The sequence below is a fragment of the Carassius carassius genome, chromosome 6 (assembly GCF_963082965.1).
Source record: "Carassius carassius chromosome 6, fCarCar2.1, whole genome shotgun sequence".
Lineage (NCBI taxonomy): Eukaryota > Metazoa > Chordata > Actinopteri > Cypriniformes > Cyprinidae > Carassius > Carassius carassius.
The window spans coordinates 20214140-20231859 of record NC_081760.1 but is presented as its reverse complement, the minus strand read 5'-3'; the positions used below and the strand labels follow the sequence as shown (position 1 = coordinate 20231859).

The 17720-nt window shown below is 41.6% G+C and overlaps 1 long non-coding RNA gene across 1 annotated transcript; it reads right to left on the bottom strand.

Annotated features, from left to right (window-relative positions):
• Nucleotides 1–938: 938 nt before the first annotated feature.
• LOC132142476 (uncharacterized) lies at nucleotides 939–10792 on the bottom strand. The gene is made up of 3 exons (XR_009434075.1): nucleotides 10572–10792; nucleotides 1935–2008; nucleotides 939–1363 (listed from the first exon to the last, which is right to left on the bottom strand). It is a non-coding gene; the product is annotated as an uncharacterized LOC132142476 (long non-coding RNA).
• Between the last annotated feature and the right edge of the window lie 6928 nt (nucleotides 10793–17720).

Sequence of the window (17720 nt, the reverse complement as noted above, 5' to 3'; positions counted from 1 at the left end):
GCGTAACTTGACGAAAGAGGCGTAACTTTAAGTTGTTCAAATCACACAGAACCACGAAAGATGTCAAAACGAGATTTTGTTGGGATGCGTTCGAAACCGCAATTAGGCACTTAATTTCAATAAGTACTAATTTAACGAGCGCTAAAAGAGTACTCTACATACTAAATGGGTATGTATGAAAGTATGAATGCAATTTGTATATCATCATCCGCTATGTTGATCATGTGACCTACAAAGTTAAAACAAGCACAAAAACTTAAAAAGATATAAGTGATATAAGTTTTATTATTACTTTTTATTTTGTGATTGTAGTATAGCCAATACTGTTGATTTTTATATTTTTAACTCCACTAATGTGATCAATTGTTATCCTTAAAGCATTTTTTTATGTAATTAGAAAACCCAAAATAGTTATCTCTTGAATAATTTTTCAATTATTTTATGTGAAAAATGTTTCTTGTATAGTATCTCATACTATGATGAACACATGAATTTTTTTATTTACTGTTCTATGGCATTATGATTGTTTATTGTTAGATACAACCATCTTACGATGATCTTTTATGTAATAATTTGGCAATAATAATAAAAAAGAGAGTCAGGTGCACTAACTCCTCACAGTGACTCTGGAATATATGCACAAAGGGTTCTTCGATCAGCTGCTCGAAGATCTCACTTTTGGAGAAGATTGTTGATTTTATACTCTAAAAATGTATTACTACTCGAAAATTAACATTACCCCATAATGAATTGCATCTTTTGCCCAACCCAACACTGCAATAATAATGATAAATGCCAACCAATAATTATATAATTTTATTTTCCTAAAATGACATTTTAGTAAAAGAAGCTAAAAATTTATTTTCTTTTGTGACATAGCTATACATTAATATATACTAGTTAAACAAATGCAGTCGATGTGAATACATCAATTTTCAGTCAAGCAATTAATACATGAATGGATAAAATATTTATATTGTATTTACTGAGAACAAAAAACATGTCTAAATGATTAAAACAATGTATAAAAGTTAGCATCACAATAAATGCATACATGTACAACTCAACAACACATGAAACAAGGCTTCATTCAAACTTATTGTTCTAACAATCATGTATTTATAGATGGTGAACCCAACATCCTCCTGCCATCTGAACACAGCTGATACAGTTCTGCTGCTGTGCTTCACAATCTCACTCTTCTCAACGAGGATGTTGTTGAGCAACAGGATGAGGAAGACCTTGATGACGGCTCTCTGAACCACACAACCTTGAAGCTAGAGCAGGGGAACACGTGCAGGACAATCTGACTGCTGTGTCTGCTCCAAACTTCCGTGTGCCTGCACCCCATGAGCACGACTACCTGAAAAATCTTTACACAGAGTTTACATGTACATGCATTGATTTATTACTTTTGTAGTGGGCTAAACCACTGAAGAGGTTAAAATTTATAAATAATTATAAATGTATAAAATTTATAAATAAATTATAAATGTATCCAAAGTGACTTACAGTGCATTCAGACTAACAGATTTTACCTAACATGTTTCCCTGGTATTCGAACTGAGGATGAAGACACCACAGCAGCATCTGGTCCCGATGAGACCGTAAAGGGCAGGTGGAGTGAGGGAGCGTCTCATCTGTGACTCTTGATCATTTCCAGGATGATGCTGTGGTCTTCTCCATCCTCAGTGCACACAGCAGTCTACAGAAATTTTCACGTCCTACAAAAGTACACATACACAATACAAAAAGTCATTACATTATTCTTTTGTTTCAGGTTTTCCCTTTTTTTGACCTTGTTTATTTAGATCTGCAGCAAATGCACAGAAATCAAGAATAAGAAAAGAGGTGTAATAGTTGTCTAAAATTACATTAAAATAAAATACAACTTAAATTTAAAATGTTTCATTTATTTTTTTTAGTGTACTTACACAAATCCTTTGATGGCAGCATTCTTTCATCAGTTTCTCTGCAGCAGATAAACACACGTGTGTCTCATCTGTCCCTGTAACATCCAGACAAGAGTCAGTCACCTCTGTCATATATATATCTGTGATATACTGCATTTACATGAGTTAGTTACTGATGTAACTTGCTTTTTATCCAACACAAATGTTACTTAAATTATCAATATTGCAAATGGACAAATAAAATAGATAACTTATGTTTAGTTACTTTACGTAGATTTGTTTATTTACATGACTTACACTCATCTAAAGCAGTGTTGACAAAAGTGAATTCTACACAATATCACACACACATCACTCAGACACCTGTTTCATGTCTGTTAGATGTGCTCATCTACAATACTTATCAAACATTATCCAGTCAGATGATAAATAGACATTTAGTAATAGTCTTCAAGAAGTATATATGGTTTATGTAAATCCACTGTTGAGTCGTGTACTTAATGGAGCTCCCCTGTTAGTTATGCATTATAAAACATGTTTACAGCAAAATCACAAATATACTATATTATGTAGCAGGGATGGAAATTAGCACCCGCCACCAGCTAAATGCGGGTGTGTTTGTGTTGTGGCGGGCAGTGTTTGGAATAACGTAACGACTTTATTTTTTCAGTAACGGGGTAATCTAACTAATTACTTTTCCCCTCGTTACAACGCCGTTAACATTACTGGACGTTAAATGCGGTGGGTTACTATGCATTGATTTAATAAACTATGTAATTCGACCGCACCCCTGCCTCACACAGCAAGTGAGGAGGTGGGTTAATTGATAACGAGATAAGCGATTATGATTGGCTAAGGCAGAGTCATGTGTTTCATGGTAGCCAATCAGAGCCAGTGTTTTTACACACATGCCGGCACACGCGCCAGCGGCGCCAAACACACACACGCAACAGCTAAACAGAGATTCGCAGCAGCAGCCGAGATGGCGAGTAAGGAGCAATCCGATGAAAAGTAGGCATTTTCAAGGTGGAGATATAAGCACCACTTCAAATTCATTGTGGTCACGTGCATGTAATGTGTAGCCTACATGTTATGTGTGACACACGCATATATACAAAGCTAGTGGCCAACAAAAACTTTTCTTACAAAGATAATACTTGAAGTACAGGATAAAACTCTTGCTGTCTGTTGACGTGCAATAAATATCGAAAGTTATGTACGAACACCTGTCTGTTCTACTCATTTCAACTGACTAAGAACTGCAAAAAAAAAAATACAAATTCTTTGACATATAGCAACTTTTTTTTTTTTCTTTTTTTGTTACAGTAACGCAAATAGTTACTTTCCCTGGTAACGAGTTACTTTTATTATAGAGTAATTCAGTTACTAACTCAGTTACTTTTTGGAAATAGTAGTAACTATAACGTCTCCGGTTACTGTGGTAACCTCGGTTCCCTGAGAGACGGGAACGAGACATGGCGTTAACGCCTTGGGGACTCCCTTCCTTCCTAACCTACCTGAAATCCTATTGCACAATGCCAGTGAAGTTGCAACTCTCACTGGCCAATGCCAGCCAAGACAGCAAATGAGGGCGGGGCCTCACCACTATATATTGTGCCGTGTTGGCGGCATAACCTCAGAATCTTCCGACTGAGTTGACAGTACAGCAGATCCGAGCAGTGAACACGGCGGCCTATGCCATGTCTCGTTCCCATCTCTCAGGGAACCGAGGTTAGAACCTCTCGAGAACGATCTCTCGACATGGCATTAACGCCTTGGGGACTGTATAGAACAACGCCGTGGGAACAGTGAATAAAAAGGCTCAGCCTTGGCGGAGCAACCATAAATAATTCTTGTATACACTAAAATTAATCCCCAGCCAATCAGATACGAGCGTGGGGCGGCAGTGGCTCAGTGGTTCATCTAGGTTGCCTACAAATCGGAAGGTTGGTGGTTCAATCCCCGGCTCCACCTGACCAAGTGTCGAGGTGTCCTTGAGCAAGACACCTAACCCCAGCTGCTCCCGACGAGCTGGATGGTGCCTTGAATGGCTGACACCGCAGTCGGTGTATGAATGAGTGTGTGAATGGGTGAATGTGAGGCAAATTGTAAAGCGCTTTGGATGGCCATGTGGTCTGTTGAAAGCGCTATATAAATGCAGTCCATTTACCATTTACCAGATCTCTGAGAGAGACGCAGCCCCATCGCTAGACAAATATGACACAGTCCTGTGAACTCACACACAAGCGTATAGCAAAACTAAATGCCGGGCACACATAGGGAATGACCGTATGAGGCGTTACAGTCTGAACCTATCCCTACAGGACATGGTCGAAACCACCAGCGCCGTCAAACAGCTAGTGGTTGCAGGAAGAACCACGGGTCGTACTCACCGATAGGACCTGTGAGGCCAATGACTGCACGTCCAAGTTGTAGAATCTGGCGAAGGTATTCTGCGAAGACCATCCAGCCGCCATACAAATATCTTTGATAGAAACTCCCTTAGTCCACGCCCAAGAGGAGGCGACAGCCCTCGTCGAATGGGTTCGAACACCAATAGGATATTCCATACCACGGCTAGAATATGCCAAGGCAATAGCATCGACCACCCAATGTGACAGCCATTGTTTAGAGACAGGCTGTCCTCTGGCGCTGCCTCCGAAGCATACAAACAGCTGCTAGTATTGCCAAAACGCAGCCGTGCAGTTGATATGGAGTCGTAAAGCCCTCACCGGACACAACACCTGACTCAGGGTGTCATCCAATGAAGTCTCCGATTCTGGAGAGAAGGCAGAAAGAGCCACCACTTGCGCTCTAAATGGTGTCGAGAGCGATTTAGGCACATAGCCAAATTTTGGCTTTAGCGTGACGTTACATCACCATTCACAGAGAGCACTTTGCAAATCCCCCACTCGCTTGCACGAAGCAAGGGCGAGCAGCAGCGTGGTTTTAAGCGTGAGCTCCTTCAAGCCGACAGACTGAAGTGGCTCAAATGGCGGGAGGGCTAGCGCTCCCAGCACCAGAGCCAGATCCCAGGATGGCATTGTAGGGGGGCGAGAGGGTTTTAGTCTTCTCGCGCCTCTCAAAAATCTGATCACTAGATCGTGTTTCCTAACTGAGCGCCCGTCAACAGCAGCGTGAAAAGCTGAGACAGCTGCAACGTAAACCTTAAGCGTGGAGGGCATACTGCCGCCGTCCATTCGTAGTTGCAGAAAATCCAGAATGTCAGACACAGGGCAGCTTTCCGGGTCCCGACCATTCGATTCACACCATCTCTCAAAGACTGTCCATTTACAAGCGTACAGGCGTCTCGTAGAAGGGGCTTACGCCTCCGTAATCGTGTACATCACACGGTGAGACAACGAACCCTGGTTTACCGGTTTCAGAGATGTATAGTAATGAAGTAGAACTACTTCACTACTGTACTAAGTACTAAAAGGTGGTATCTGTACTTTACTAGAGTATTATTTTTTTCTCCTACTTCCACTTTTACTTCAGTACATATTTTCGATGAGTTTAATACTTTTACTCCGATATTTTTTTTATGTGCTGCATCGTTACTCGTTACAATTGTTACAAATAAAAATGTTACAAATCATTCCATTACAAACAGAACTGTAGATGGCAGGTTTGATGAAGCTGGCACATCATTGAGCGAATCAAGCGATTAAGAAGACTGCGCGTGCTGACTGAACTGCTGTGAAGAGAGAGATGAACACCGAGCCGAGCCAGATAATGACTCGTTCACGAGTCAAGAACCGGTTGCATCGGTTTTCGGATCACCAGTAGTTCTTTCTGACAGATCGATTCAATAAACCAGTTGAAGAAAACAGTTCACCGGTTCTTTTGCGCTCGACGTAATGGCGTCATTGGCGTTGACTGCAAGCCTTCGGTTTACCTGGGCTCATAACATTAGCACAGAATCAGTTCAGAATCAACCACCAAAAGAATCAGGTTCAGACGCTCTGTGTGTCGGTTTGCTTTCACGCTGAATCACACATGCGCAGTATCATCAGCTCCTCGGTTCTCGAATCGGACACGTCTGACAGAAACGGTTCTTGACCACTGATCTATAATATAAGTTATATATATAGATCAGTGTTCTTGACTCGTGAACGAGTCAGTCTGTTGTTCGTTATCTGGCTCGGCTCGGTGTTCATCTTCAGTTCTCTCTTCACATCAGTTCAGTCAGTGTACTGTTTGAGTAAATGAATTACTCCAGGATATTGGTTTGTTTTAACTCAGAGGGAGTGTCAGCCACATTAAACAAGTTAACAGCTTAAGTCATTTGTGGATTAATGCATATTGGAGACGCGAACCGTTTAAAACGATTCAGTTCGATTTGGTGAACTGTTTCAAAAAGATCAGATTACATCGAATGATTCGTTCGCGAACCGCATATCACAAACTGCTTTGTTTTGAACTCTCTTACAACAGACACGGAAGAGAAGAAATTGCTGAATAAAGTCGTAGTTTTTGCTATTTTTGGACCAAAATGTATTTTCGATGCTTCAAAAAATTCTAACTGACCCTCTGATACCTTTGATGATGTTTTTATTACCTTTCTGGACATGGACAGTATACCGTACACACAGCTTCAATGGAGGGACTGAGAGCTCTCGGACTAAATCTAAAATATCTTAAACTGTGTTCCAAAAATAAACGGAGGTCTTACGGGTTTGAAACAACATGAGGGTAAGTTATTAATGACATAATTTTGCAAATTGGGCGAACTAACCCTTTAATCTGTTTTTTTGTTTACAATAAGTTACAGTCAAAGGAATTGTGATTGTCCTTTAGGTTAATCATTTGAAATAGTAAAAACAATATGTTCAAACTAGTACTTTGACTACTTTCTTTAATAACTACATAACACAATACTTGTACTTTTACTTTCAGTACTTGAGTAGTACATTTTCAAATAGACTACTTGCAATACTTAAGTACAAAAAAGTTGAATACTTTAGTACTTCTACTTAAGTGTGGTGCTTAAAGAGCACTTCAACTTCTACTCAAGTCATTTTTTACATAGAGCACTTGTACTTTTACTCAAGTCTGGGTCTCTAGTACTTTATACATCTCTGCCTGCACACCATCCACACCTGAAGTTTCCACCATTCTGGGTTGGTGTGCCATATCGAGCCGTCTGCCTGAGACAGGAGATCTCATCTCAGCGGGATCGGCCACGGGGGAGCCGTTAGTATTTCTAGAAGATCGGGAAACCAAGGCCTGTTCGGCCAGTACGGAGCGACTAATAATACTGACGCCTTCTCCTCTCTGATTTTGTGCAGCACTTGTGACAAAATCTTTAGCGGGGGGAATGCATTCAGACGGGCATTCGGCCACGGCATTGTGAGAGCATCCTCGCCCAGGGGAGAAAGTGTCAGCGAGAAGAACAGAGGGCAATGCGTGTTCACCTCTGTCGCGAACAGGTCAACCTCCGCTTTCCCAAACTGTTCCCAGATCAGCCTCACTGTCCCAGGGTTCAGTCTCCATTCTCCGTGAGGAATCCCGTTCCTTGAAAGCATTTCCGCGCCACTGTTCAGGCATCCCGGAACGTGCGCTGCTCGAATGGAGAGCAGATGGTGACCTGCCCACAGCAAAAGGCGTGCTGCCTGACTGTAAAGGGCTTTCGAGTGTACTCCGCCCTGGCGGTTTATGTACGATACCACCGTCATGTTGTCTGTGCGAATAAAGATGTGGTGCCCCATAATAAATTTTTATAATCCGTGTAAAAGATTAGTACAAAACAGTATGGAAGAAATCAAAGGATTAAGTGGAGAAAGAGTAATATGGTGTGGTGATTTGAATGCCCATAATACTTTATGGGGTGGATTATTAACAGATACAAATGGATCAATCATTGAAGAGGTGATAGAAAGAAAAAACTTGGTCTGCGTAAATGATGGGAGTTACACACGTTGGGATATAAATACTGGTAGGGAATCTGCAATAGATTTAACATTTGTTTCAAATTCGCTGAGTGGAATAATAAATTGGGAGGTTCTAAGGAAGTGTACAATTAATTACGATCGATCATTTTCCTATAGTTAGAAAAATTGACCGGTTGATGTATAATATGGAAAAGAATAACTTTTTCTCTCCATATCAAAGTGGGTTTAGACGTGGAAGAGGAACAATGGATTCAATTATCAAATTAGAATCAGATATTAAGAAAGCTTTTATTAATAAAGAAACAGTGATAACAGTTGATGTTGAGAAAGCTTATATGTTATGGAAAGAGGGTTTGCTAATTAAATTAGATCAAATAGTAATAGGTCGAAGAATATATAATTGGATTAAAGAGTTTTTAATTGAAAGAAATATTAAAGTAAAGGTTGGAGATTATATTTCAAGGGAGGGAAGAGTTGAAAATGGCACTCCTGAAGGAAGTGTCATTAAGTCCTCTGTTATTTATAATTATGATTAATGATGTTTTTGCAACAATAGGGGAAAATATAAATAAATCTTTGTTTGCAGATGATGGAGCTCTGTGGCTTAGAGGTAGGAATGTTGAGTATATTGTTAATAAAATGCAAACAGTTTTAATAAATGTTGAAAAATGGTCTTATAAATGGGGTTTTAAATTTTCTGTTGATAAAACTAAATATATTTTCTTTACAAATAAAATGTCAAGTATAGATTTAAAGTTGAAATGATATAATAAAGAGATAGAACAAGTTAAAGTGATAAGGTTTTTAGGTATGTTGTTTGATGCAAAGGTTACATGGAATAATCAAATAAGTAAGATGGAGGGAAAATGTAAAAAGATTCTGAATGTAATGTATTTCTGGACGTGAGTGGGGAGCTGACAGATTGGCATTAAAAACCATTTATTCAACAATGGTTCGAGCAATATTAGACTATGGATGTATGGTATATGGCTCAGCAGCTAAATTACAGTTAGAAAAATTAGAAAGAATACAATCACAAGTTTTGAGAATTTGTTGTGGAGCTTATCCTTCCTCCCCAGTTCCAGCGTTACAGGTGGAGATGGGGGAAATGCCAGTTCATCTAAGAAGGAAACAACAGATTTTGACGTATTGGGCAAGCTTAAAAGGCCAACAGGATAATCATCCAATAAAAGGGTTACTTGAGACTTGTTGAGAACATAGAAAAAAGAAAGTTAATAGTTTTGGTTGGATTATTGAAGATTTAGTGCGGGAGATGCAACTAAATGAGTACAGAGTTATTTCAACAGTAATTCTACCAACGATACCTTTATGGATTTTACCACAACCAAAAGTTGATTTATTCTTATTGGAAGCAAGACAAGACAAAGAGAAGAAGCTACTAGAGGCAGAATTGAAGAAACAATATATTGGGATTAATTATGAATCGTATGTTCAAGTATTTACAGATGCATCTAAGAATCCACAGAATGGGCAGGTGGGAGTAGCGTAAGTTATTCCAAGACTGAAAGTGTCAGGAGGGAAAAGAATATCTAATCATGTGTCGGTATTCACAGGAGAGTTGCTAGCCATTTTAATAGCAATGAAAAAAATATATGAAATGGGGATTAATAAAACATTAGTGTGTTCAGATTCAAGTTCAGCTTTATTATGTCTGGAAGCTCAACAGTCTAACACTAGACAAGATATTGTTTTGGAGATCCCTCAGTTATTATACATGTTGCAACAGATAAATAATTAGGATGGTTCAGTTTTTGTGGGTACACACATACAGGAGTGGCAGGGAATGAAGAAGCAGACCAATTAGCTAAACAAGTAATGACAAAGGAGAATATAGATATGCAAATTCTGTATAGTAAAGCTGAACTTAAATCAATAATTAAAAAGGGGATAAATACAAATTGGCAATTGTGTTGGGATAAAGAGTTAAAAGGCAGACATCTACATTCATTACTACCAATGGTAGATAAAGGAAGGAATTCAAGAGGGAGAAGAAAGGAAGATTGTGTTCTTTCAAGACTAAGGTTGGGACATACAGGGCTGAATTCAACATTGCACATAATAGGGAAACATCCAACAGGACTGTGTGATTGGTGTGGAGTTAAAGAAACTGTAGAACACGTACTCATTCAATGTAATGGATATCTGGAGGAGAGAAATAAGTTGATCAATGAACTTCAAAAAAACTCTGATCAGCAAGTAAGGTTAAAAGAGATTTTGAAGAGGTGATAGTCTATTAATACAATTTTTAAATAGAACTCAGTTAATTCATAGAATATAGATTATTTTTAATGTTATTACTATTTCTCTTGGCTTAGAGGGACTTTGGCTGTAGATGGGGGAGCTGAACACATAGCAACATCGAAAGCTTGAGTTCTGATAAGTCTGGGTAAAGGGAATTCAAGTCTCTGATCCATTGCTTCAGTAGATGGCGGTAATGCTCAATTTGTGATTGCGAGCCGCCAATAAAAAACGAATAAGAAGAAGAAGAAGCTTTTGAAATCCACAAGACACAGTGGCCGGTGGACAAAAAAGTTAATGTCCATCCCTGTTATGTAGGTCACAGAGAGGGTTTAGATTAAGCCTGTGAAACCTGGGGATAGCGTCTTTAGACCTTTTGCTTATATGTTGCTTACTTTACGCCTTAGTTTTAATAAATTATTAACTCCAAAAACAATACCACTGTATGAAAATGACTTATACACCTCAATTTAAATAATTATTTCGGGGGAAAAAATATTTTCACCGTTGTCTCTCACAGCAAGCTGTCATATTCGTCTTCTTTCCAGTTTAACGGCGGTTGGCATCCAGTTTATTTGGTGCATTACCGCCCTCTTCTGTTCTGGAGTGTGGATCAGATAATACGTTTTCCTACTAAAACGTACACATCTCTCACATTTTCCCCTAACATTAATATCTACACACACATCATGCATCAAATCCTGCCTAAAACCCCTGCCTCCCTTAAACCGTAATCAATATTCTACTGTGTGCCCTAATTAAAGCCGCCATATTACCAACAACTTGTCGTTTTGAGATCTCGCGTGGTTCTGTGTGATTTGGACAACTTCAAGTTACGCCTCTTACTTCAAGTTACGCCCACTTCAAGTTACGCCCCCGTCTTGCAGTCTGCAGACGTACACGCTTGACGTCTCGCCCCTAATCATACACCTCTACGTCATGTAACAGCAACAAAAACATGAACAAACACTGAACTATTGTCTTTTTATTAACTAACATTAACACGGATTAATAAATGTATTGTTCCATTATCGTTTGTGTACATAGACAGTAAAAGAAATGGACACAGCGACCCCATTGGATTCAACGGAGACAAGTGAAGTCAATTAGAAGCACGCACTTTCTGGGGGTCGGGCATACTGCGCAGACTTAAACTGAGCTTGATGACGTAAATGTCATGTGAGCAACCTGTAAGTCTTCTAACCGCTGTGCCAAGAGAAATCTGAATCACCCACCGAATCTTGCAGACGTTGTTGAATAATTTTGTCCTGTTGCTTTTATGGACTCTCTATAGGCTTCTCCCTTGACATTATGCCTCTACGTCCCCCCGATTGTCTCATAGACAGTAAAAGATTGCCTGCGAGCTTCTCCTCCTGTCCATACAGTAATTTCTCTACTGTGCGACAGAGAGTCGCAGGTTATGACGCAATCGTTAGCCATTTTTTACAAAAACTGCCTCTACGGGGCCACAATGTAAGATACAAGATAATGGGGCCTTTTATATATTTTCGTGTTTCTTTAGAAATAATGAATGGACAAATGGAGTCTTCAAATGCCTCAGATGTAAAGTTAGTCTCTGTCAAAGTGACGCCAAAATGAATGGGAGTCAATTGAATGCTAAAAGCAGGTGGGGGTCCGCTAACCAATGGCGGCGCCCAGGAGTGCTCCAAAAAAAATTTGAAACCCTGCTCCCCTGTTTGTGTACCATGCGCAAGGTTTATGAGCATAGTCCATGTCTTCTTCTCTGTTTTAAGTGTATCTATGTGGCAGAATTACAGCACCACATGCTGGTCTGGCGTGTATACTGCATCATTTGTGGCTTCATGTGAGGATATTTCTTGAGACGAGGAAAAAAGATCAGTTTGGGGTAAGCTCCAGGTGCTTCTCAATATCCCTCTGAGGTGAGGAAACTGGGTGACGGAATGAAAGGACTCCATGAAGACAAACAGAAAAAGACCGGTTAATATAGGCAGGGTAATCACTATCAAGTGAAGACACCTGAGTGCAATTAACAGGAGTGCAATTACTATGATGAAGGGACAAGGCTTTGTAGGAATTGTAGTGCCTACTGTGAGGTGCCTATGGGGAAGTGAGACCACTAGTGGAGACTCAGGGAAACAGAGACCAGACAACGTGACATTACCCCCTCCTCCACGGAGCAGCTACCAGATGCTCCACCCGAACACCAGAAGAGACCAAGGAACACAGAGACCAGGAGGGAGGTGGAGCGGCGGAGGACCAGGGGGAGGGATGGAGGGATGGAGGGCCAGGTAAAATGGGGAAACAGAGACAAGAAGTGCAAAAAACAAAAACAAGGAAACCAGGAGGGAGGTGGACCGGCAGAGGATCAGGGGGAGGGACGGAGGGCCAGGTCCATAGAGGGAAACAGAGAGAAGAAGAGCAAAAAAAAAACAACAACAACAAAACACAAGTCCAGGAAGGAACATAATGTTCAGTGGCCCAGGGCCGAACCGACAGGGCAGGAATCCAGAGAGGAGCAAGGTGGAATTGGAGCCATGCGGTCGAGACAGAAGCCCACCAGGCGGCGCAGAAGACCACCGCATCCGTGCGGTCGAGACAGAAGCCCACCAGGGCGGCGCAGAAGACCACCACATCCGTACGGTCGAGACAGAAGCCCACCAAGGCGGCACAGAAGACCACCACATCCATGCGATCGAGACAGAAGCCCAACAGGGCGGCGCAGAAGACCACCACATCCGTGCGGTCGGGACAGAAGCCCACCAGGGCGACAGGATCAGTCGAGCACTCAGAGAGTTCGGCTGAGACGTGACGAGGCTCTGGTAGTTCAGCCAAGACGAGGAGAGGCTCTGGTAGTTCAGCAGAGATGTGGAGAGGCTCTGGTAGTTCCGCAGAGATGTGGAGAGACTCTGGTAATTCCGTGGTGTTTAGACTGGATTCAGGAAGATCAATGATGACTTGACTCTGCTTATGAAGATCATTGGTGACTTGACTCTGCTCATGAAGATCATTGGTGACCTGACTCTGCTCATGAAGATCAATGGTGACTTGCATTTTTTTCATGAAGATCAATGGTGACTTGCCTTTGCCCATGAAGATAGTCTGTGACTTGACTTTGCCCATGAAGAACACTGGTGACTGGACTTTGCCCATGAAGAACACTGGTGACTTGACTTTGCCCATGAAGATCACCGGTGACTTGACCTTGCCCATGAAGATCACCGGTGACTTGACTTTGCCCATGAAGACCACCGGTGACTTAACTTTGCCCATGAATATCACCGGTGACTTGACTTGACTCCGGAGTGTCAACGGCGACTTGCCCTGACTCTGGAGTGTCAACGGTGACTTGACCTGACTCTGGAGTATCAACGGTGACTTGACCTGACTCTGGCGTGTCAACGGTGACCTGACATGACTCTGGAGGGTCAACGGGAACCTGACTCGACTCTGGAGGGTCTACGGGAACCTGACTCGACTCTGGAGGGTCAACGGGAACCTGACTCGACTCTGGAGGGTCAACTGTGGCTGTCATCTTGTGCAGAGGCGCTGGACAAGCAACCATCTTGTGCCATGACTCTGGACCGGCGGCCATCTTGGGCAGTGGCACTGGGCCGGCGGCCATTTTGGGCAGTGGCACTGGGCCGGTGGCCATCTTGGGCAGAGGTGCTGGGCCGGCGGCCACCTTGTGCTGTGGCGCTGGGCTGGCGTCCATCTTGCGCCGTGACGCTGGACTGGCGACCACCTTGTGCTGTGACGCTGGGCCGGCGGCCATCTTGCACCGTGGCGCTGGGCTGGCGACCACCCTGTGCTGTGGCGCTGGTCTGGCGACCATACTGTGCAGTAGTGCTGGGCTGGGGGTCCTCCTGTTTGAAGACCCCGGTCTAGAATCGGCCATTCCACTGGGAGCGACAGATGTGGTTGGGGTATTCCACGGAGACTGATGTTGTAGGTAGAACACAAACTCCCAGAAATTAAAAGCCTCCAACTGCTCCATTTCATTTCTAAGAACTGGGTCATCCAGCCCGGTGTTGAAAGTGTCCTTTAGGGCCGCATCATTATATCCCATACCATCTGCTAGGGTCCAGAACATTTGTGCCATAGCACCCACCTCAATCCCCTCTTGGTGGAGGGTGGTTCATCTTAAAAATTTCGCCCTCCGCTCCACCATACTGGCTGGGGAGCGGGAATGAAGTCCCACACCGCTGGATCTCGACATGGATGGAGTCCTTCTGTTACGATCGGAAACCAGGGAAACACAGGAGACGAGAGATCGAAACGCAGTGTGGTATTTATTGGGTAATCCAAATCAGAATCCAACAAGCAGGGGTCAAAACCAGAAATCAATCCAAATATCAAACAAACAGGGAAGGAACAGGAACGGGAATAGGAACTGGAACAGGAAACTCGGAAGACGAGGAAACTCGGAAGGCGAGGAAACTGGGTGACGGAATGAAAGGACTCCATGAAGACAAACAGAAAAAGACTGGTTAATATAGGCAGGGTAATGACTATCAATGGAAGACACCTGAGTGCAATTAACAGGAGTGCAATTACTGTGATGAAGGGACAAGGCTTTGTGGGAATTGTAGTGCCTACGGTGAGGTGCCTATGGGGAAGTGAGACCACTAGTTGAGACTCAGGGAAACAGAGACCAGACAGCGTGACACCTTTTCACTTCAAATAAACCATGCATGTCATATATTTCAAACAGGGCATCTTGCTTTATTAATATTTATTATGAATTAATAATCTTAATTAACAAACTTTAACAAGTTTTTAACAAGTCATCTTTTTCACATGCACTTAACCAACTAATACTAGCACTTTTTCTTTTTCTTGTCTTTTCATTTATAAAAAAAAAAAGCAGCTATGCGTTCTATACTAGACTAACTGAGGCTTGTCATGGCACTTGCATACTGTTGTTGTTCTCTTGTTGATCTGACTGCTTCTATTGTTCTCATGTGTAAGTCGCTTTGGATAAAACCGTCTGCTAAATGATTAAATGTAAATGTAACAACATAAGGGCAGATCCCTTTAATCACAGCTGATGACACTTTGAAGTAACGCTGAAGGGAGTGAGGATAAATCATTTCACTTGATTCAAGTCCTCCATCCTCACGTCTTTTCCTTGCGTCCTTCCCTCGCATCCTGAAGAGGTGGAGCTAAGACACAAGGAAAGGAAACGAGGATGCACAAATAAGAATTGAGAAGCACCCTCCGTCTCTGTGTGGACAGGGCCGAAGAAGTAACGGGTACTTACGGTTATGGATAGAAATGTAGCGGAGTAAAGAGTACAATATTTGCCACTCAAATGTACTTGAGTAAAGTCATGGGTACTCCCCCAAAAAAGTACAGATCCCTCAAAAGTTTACTTAAGTACTGTACTCAAGTAAATGTACTCCGTTACTGTCCAGCTTTGGTTAGTCCACATTTGATCCAAAGTTGGGTTGAAACAACCCAGCATTTTTTTTAGAGTGATTAACTTGCTTACTTTATATTTTTTAAGTCTTTCCTCAGCAAGCTCATTATCTCAAGAATTTTCCTAGAACGAGAGAAAATGGAAACACTTATAAAAATCATTAAAACTGTGTTAAAATCTTTGAAAATATGTACCACATATTTAAATGTATGTTTATATAAAAAAAAATTGGTTGTCTTATTGTTTGTGGGCTTTTTGTGGGCTTTATTGTTTGTGGGCTGTGTACCCTGGCTTTAGCTAGGTATTTGAGTAAGTAAAAACACAATACTTTTCAATGTGAATTCCCCCACAGAACTCTCATCCGCTGTGTTCGTTAAATATAAACACCGTCGCCATCTGCATGCAAGTGATTCTGGGATATGGTAGGGTAAGTGTATAGGGGTGAATTCCAAACAGAAGTGAGCATCCCTAAGGACTACTCCCTTTGAAGAGCATAGCCCTTGAAGTGTGTTTTTTGAAAGTCTCATATAAGCATTTGGAACTCCCTTGACGAAGGAAATGACTGGAGCATTGAACACACCATAATTTGTTGCAAATTAATATTTCTTCTTATCATTATAATTTTATTCAAATATTGTGTAATTGTGTCTTATTATTATTATTTTTTTTCAAACTAATCTTGCTTACACTAAATCATATTTCTATCACTGACGAAAGATATTTTGTCACGCTGTCAGTCTCTGTTTCCCTGGGTGTCCACTAGTAGGCTCACTTCCCCTTAGGCACTTCACCATAGGCACTATAATTCCTCTAGTCTGGTCCGGTCTTCACAGTAATTGCACTCCAGTTAATTGCACCAGGTGCAGGCAATCTATTGTCATTAGCCTCCTTATAAATACCAGTCTTTCCCTGTTGTTTGTATGGAGTCCTTACCTTTCGTGTTATTCAGCCTTCTCGTTCCCCGAGATTCATCCCTGCCTTCTTGTCCTCCGAGTTCCTGTTCCCTTCCCTTCCCTTCCCTTCCCTTCCCTTCCCTTCCCTTCCCTTCCCTTTCCTTTCCTTTCCTTTCCTTTCCTTTGTTTGTTTTTGTTCTGGACTGATTGTTGGTTTTGACCTTGGATTGTTTGACCTCGATTTTGGATTATCCCTCAATAAAAGCATACCTGCTTTTGGATCTCGCTCTCCCTGTGTCTCTCTGGATACACGATCGTTACAGAAGGACTCCATCCAAAGAGATCCAGCGGTATGTCTGCTCCAATTTCCTCCCCAGCCATCAAGCAGCACCACGAGGACCGTATCATAGTACTGAGACTGCTCTCCTTAGAGTTACAAATGATCTGCTCTTATCATCTGATCGTGGGTGTATCTCTCTATTAGTTTTATTGGATCTTAGTGCTGCGTTTGACACAATTGACCACAACATTCTTTTGCATAGACTTGAACACTTTGTTGGCATCAGTGGAATTGCATTAGCATGGTTTAAATCGTACTTATATGACCCCCATCAGTTCGTAGCAGTGAATGAAGATGTATCCTATCGATCACAAGTGCAGTATGGAGTACCTCAAGGCTCAGTACTAGGGCCGCTACTCTTCACGCTTTATATGTTACCCTTGGGAGATATCATCAGGAAACATGGTGTTAGCTTTCACTGTTATGCTGATGATACAGCTCTATATTTCTTCGCAGCCCGGTGAAACACACCAATTTGAAAAACTAATGGATTGCATAGTCGATATAAAAAACTGGATGATTAGTAATTTCTTACTGCTAAATTCTGAAAAAACAGAGGTGTTAATTATAGGACCTAAAAACTCCACTTGTAATAACCTAGAACACTGTCTAAGACTTGATTGTTGCTCTGTCAATTCTTCGTCATCTGTTAGGAACCTAGGTGTGCTATTTGATCGCAATCTTTCCTTAGAAAGCCACGTTTCTAGCATTTGTAAAACTGCATTTTTCCATCTCAAAAATATATCTAAATTACGGCCTATGCTCTCAATGTCAAATGCAGAAATGTTAATCCATGCATTTATGACCTCAAGGTTAGATTATTGTAACGCTTTATTGGGTGGTTGTTCTGCACGCTTAGTAAACAAACTACAGCTAGTCCAAAATGCAGCAGCAAGAGTTCTTACTAGAACCAGGAAGTATGACCATATTAGCCCGGTCCTGTCAACACTACACTGGCTCCCTATCAAACATCATATAGATTTTAAAATATTGCTTATTACTTATAAAGCCCTGAATGCT